The 5000-nt window shown below is 52.7% G+C and overlaps 1 non-coding gene across 1 annotated transcript in view; it reads left to right on the forward strand.

The window, feature by feature from the left end:
* The first annotated feature begins 4001 nt into the window (after positions 1-4001).
* LOC126431162 (small subunit ribosomal RNA) overlaps positions 4002-5000 on the forward strand; it is a 1910-nt gene continuing 911 nt past the window's right edge. Inside the window, exon 1 of the ribosomal RNA XR_007577488.1 lies at positions 4002-5000. This exon is cut by the window's right edge and continues 911 nt beyond it. This is a non-coding gene — a ribosomal RNA (small subunit ribosomal RNA).

Genomic DNA, 5000 nt, shown 5'->3' on the forward strand with positions numbered 1-5000 from the left:
GGCGCTCCATCCATGTCGGTACCGGTGAGCGTTGCACTCGCAGTCGCAAAAACGTACGGCAAGTATATTACTCGGAAGAGTTAATGACAGTCCAAGCCCCCCCTGCGTGGGGAGAGTCTTGCTAGGCCATGACCCACCGGAAGGGCGCAGCGTCCCCCACCCCAGACATGTGACGTCACACTATCGGTATTGACGACTAGACTCATTGCTTATAATCATTTGCCATACACCGGTGGAAGCTGCCGAGACGAGTAGCTACATAGCGCGCTCGCCGTGTCACTAATGTACAGAGATACAACAGTTTCGACGGGAACCACATTAAACGTATACACGGCGCTGATTAGTAATAGATAGAGCCATCAGAATACAGATAATATATACAACTGTCCGTATACATGCTGAAAGACTCTGCTCACAATCACAACCACACGTCAGCCACACACTCTTATCACGCACTACTCTCTGCCTGTAACACGCACACAGACAATATGTAAGCACCAGCATGCAACAACACCCAGTGCATCCTCTCCGCCACATTAGACAATCCACACTGTCATAACCAGACTGGGAGGTCCACACAGAAAACAGAATATCCCACCCACCCGACAACCACCATTGCTCAGCCAAGCCACCAACACCCACACATGTCCTACACAGGGGTGCACCCAACATCACAATACTGCCTCCTCTCACAGCACACAAACAATGGCAGGAATGAAAGACACAGGTCTGCCACAAGCATGGAATGAGAGCGCCGCCTGTCATGAGCCAAAGGTACATCCTGACGTGGCAAATCAGATGATACCGCAGGCATCCACGTACTATAATCACAATCAACAAACCGGCCGCCGCCCCCCCCCCCCCATTAAACCTTTCCTTACAACAATGTGTACCTTAACCTAACCTATGTCGTACCTTAACCTAACCTATGTCGTACCTTAACCTAACCTATGTCGTACCTTAACCTAACCTATGTCGTACCTTAACCTAACCTATGTCGTACCTTAACCTAACCTATGTCGTACCTTAACCTAACCTATGTCGTACCTTAACCTAACCTATGTCGTACCTTAACCTAACCTATGTCGTACCTTAACCTAACCTATGTCGTACCTTAACCTAACCTATGTCGTACCTTAACCTAACCTATGTCGTACCTTAACCTAACCTATGTCGTACCTTAACCTAACCTATGTCGTACCTTAACCTAACCTATGTCGTGCCTTAACCTAACCTATGTCGTGCCTTAACCTAACCTATGTCGTGCCTTAACCTAACCTATGTCGTGCCTTAACCTAACCTATGTCGTGCCTTAACCTAACCTATGTCGTGCCTTAACCTAACCTATGTCGTGCCTTAACCTAACCTATGTCGTGCCTTAACCTAACCTATGTCGTGCCTTAACCTAACCTATGTCGTGCCTTAACCTAACCTATGTCGTGCCTTAACCTAACCTATGTCGTGCCTTAACCTAACCTATGTCGTGCCTTAACCTAACCTATGTCGTGCCTTAACCTAACCTATGTCGTGCCTTAACCTAACCTATGTCGTGCCTTAACCTAACCTATGTCGTGCCTTAACCTAACCTATGTCGTGCCTTAACCTAACCTATGTCGTGTTTTAACCTAACCTATATTGCGCCTTAATGTAACCTATATTGCGCCTTAATGTAACCTATATTGCGCCTTAACGTAACCTATATTGCGCCTTAACGTAACCTATATTGCGCCTTAACGTAACCTATATTGCGCCTTAACGTAACCTATATTGCGCCTTAACGTAACCTATATTGCGCCTTAACGTAACCTATATTGCGCCTTAACGTAACCTATATTGCGCCTTAACGTAACCTATATTGCGCCTTAACGTAACCTATATTGCGCCTTAACGTAACCTATATTGCGCCTTAACGTAACCTATATTGCGCCTTAACGTAACCTATATTGCGCCTTAACGTAACCTATATTGCGCCTTAACGTAACCTATATTGCGCCTTAACGTAACCTATATTGCGCCTTAACGTAACCTATATTGCGCCTTAACGTAACCCACATTGCCCCTTAACGTAACCCACATTGCCCCTTAACGTAACCCATATTGTGCTGTAACCCAACACACGTTGGGCCTTAACCCAACACACGTTGGGCCTTAACCCAACACACGTTGGGCCTTAACCCAACACACGTTGGGCCTTAACCCAACACACGTTGGGCCTTAACCCAACACACGTTGGGCCTTAACCCAACACACGTTGGGCCTTAACCCAACACACGTTGGGCCTTAACCCAACACACGTTGGGCCTTAACCTGCTCTGTAATTGTCATACGACGCGTTAAATTAGTGTAGTGTTGCCTAACTGCAACCCCCGCAATATAGTTTGCTACTCGCACTGCCCGGTCCCCAGTGTATCGCTTCATGTTAAACACCTTGCAGCGATACACTGTAATGTGGATGGCAGCAGGACGTACATGCTCAATGCCCTTCGCAGTTGTTCATTGGCATTCGCATGGCGAAGCACTGCGCCTACGCTGTGGTACGGCCTGTGTCAACTGTCCGCTGATGTTGTACCTCCAAATCACACACTGTACTGCACATTGGTCCTCATGTACTGAATGATACATCGTGGTACATGTGACCGTACAACGACTGCGCCAACAACGGCGAACCATGCGGTCCAAATGTTGTGCACGCAGCTACGTGTCGTCTCCCTATAAGAGCTGGAGTGCAGTGTGGTATGCCCTGGATGGCGATCAGCATGAGCCGTCTGTTGATGTAGTGGCGCGTGTTGTCAGACGTTGTCGTCTCTTCTCACACACCGTGATAGCATGGTGCACTGCGTTCCACATCTGCGACATGCGACAGAGGCCGGTTGACAGTCGTTTGCGCAATGGACATCGCATACGTACGGGGGCCACCTTCCACGTGTTTGCGAAGCGTGCACATGTTGTTGCGTGTATGTGGGCAGACATAGTGTGTCGTGACACCTGACACAGGCATGCAACAATCGTTGAATTTGCAAATGGCGATGGACGCCTACGTTTGCTGGTGACGTTACGCAAATGAACAACTGGTAAACCGTTGTGGTGCGGTTGTTCTCGCTAGAGGTGAATCAGTGATGGCGACGATCGGTTGAGCTACCAACCGGTTGTTTCAGCGATACCCACCATGCCCACGAACGTGAATGGCATGTGGGTGTGAAGCGATACGCGGCGGTGGCTGGGTGGGACCGGCCCCGGCCGGTGAGGGGGGGCCGCCCGGCGTGCTGGCCGCGCGGTGCGTGGGCGCACGCGCTACAGCCGGCTGGTGGGGGCGGCCACTGGCAGGCGCGCCGGCCGACGGAGGCGGCAGGCGGCGCAGCTGCGCGCCGGCGCACCCTGCACGCGGCGCCGTGCGGCCAAAGTAGGTCCTCGCGGGCCCGGTGCGAAGCGCGGTGGACATCTGCAGTGTGCTGGTCCGATTGAGGACTGTGTGCGCTGAGGATGCGCCGCCGCCCGGCGCTCGGCGCCGCGACGCCGTCTGCTGCTCGGTCGCCTCTGCGGTTCTCGCAGGTGGTTTGTATCGCAGCTGTGCGGACGTGTTGGCGCGTGCGCTGTGCTGGGAGAGTTCGCTTCGGCACCCAAGTGGGGCTTTTGTCCTTCTGTGGCGCTGGCGTTGGAGCTGCCGGTCACCGTAGGTGGCGCGTGTTGTCTCCCGCCGGCAATGCCACGACAGCACGCTCCCGGGCCTCTGTCGGCAGCGGCAAGCTCAGTTGGGAGCACGGGTGGTCGCACCTAAAGCGTCTACTCGCCAAACTCCGGGCGATTGCGCCTCTCTCGAACCCGACCAAGTACTTAGGACGGCGCTGCGCGCCGCCGGGACCTGAGAGGGTTTCGAGGTGTATGGTGCAGGGGAGCGCAGCCTCCTCCTGTTTGCAGAATAATTGAGCGGACGCTTGCGTGTTCGCGCGGGCCCCCGGGACACACTCCCGGGCGGCCGGCTGCTCAGCTCTAGTTGACGCAGCTCCCTGGTTGATCCTGCCAGTAGTCATATGCTTGTCTCAAAGATTAAGCCATGCATGTCTCAGTACAAGCCGCATTAAGGTGAAACCGCGAATGGCTCATTAAATCAGTTATGGTTCCTTAGATCGTACCCACGTTACTTGGATAACTGTGGTAATTCTAGAGCTAATACATGCAAACAGAGTCCCGACCAGAGATGGAAGGGACGCTTTTATTAGATCAAAACCAATCGGTCGGCTCGTCCGGTCCGTTTGCCTTGGTGACTCTGAATAACTTTGGGCTGATCGCACGGTCCTCGTACCGGCGACGCATCTTTCAAATGTCTGCCTTATCAACTGTCGATGGTAGGTTCTGCGCCTACCATGGTTGTAACGGGTAACGGGGAATCAGGGTTCGATTCCGGAGAGGGAGCCTGAGAAACGGCTACCACATCCAAGGAAGGCAGCAGGCGCGCAAATTACCCACTCCCGGCACGGGGAGGTAGTGACGAAAAATAACGATACGGGACTCATCCGAGGCCCCGTAATCGGAATGAGTACACTTTAAATCCTTTAACGAGTATCTATTGGAGGGCAAGTCTGGTGCCAGCAGCCGCGGTAATTCCAGCTCCAATAGCGTATATTAAAGTTGTTGCGGTTAAAAAGCTCGTAGTTGGATTTGTGTCCCACGCTGTTGGTTCACCGCCCGTCGGTGTTTAACTGGCATGTATCGTGGGACGTCCTGCCGGTGGGGCGAGCCGAAGGCGTGCGACGCGCCTCGTGCGTGCTCGTGCGTCCCGAGGCGGACCCCGTTGCAATCCTACCAGGGTGCTCTTGAGTGAGTGTCTCGGTGGGCCGGCACGTTTACTTTGAACAAATTAGAGTGCTTAAAGCAGGCAAGCCCGCCTGAATACTGTGTGCATGGAATAATGGAATAGGACCTCGGTTCTATTTTGTTGGTTTTCGGAACCCGAGGTAATGATTAATAGGGACAGGCGGGGGCATTCGTATTGCGACGTTAGA

The sequence above is a fragment of the Schistocerca serialis genome, unplaced genomic scaffold (assembly GCF_023864345.2).
Source record: "Schistocerca serialis cubense isolate TAMUIC-IGC-003099 unplaced genomic scaffold, iqSchSeri2.2 HiC_scaffold_1078, whole genome shotgun sequence".
NCBI lineage: Eukaryota > Metazoa > Arthropoda > Insecta > Orthoptera > Acrididae > Schistocerca > Schistocerca serialis.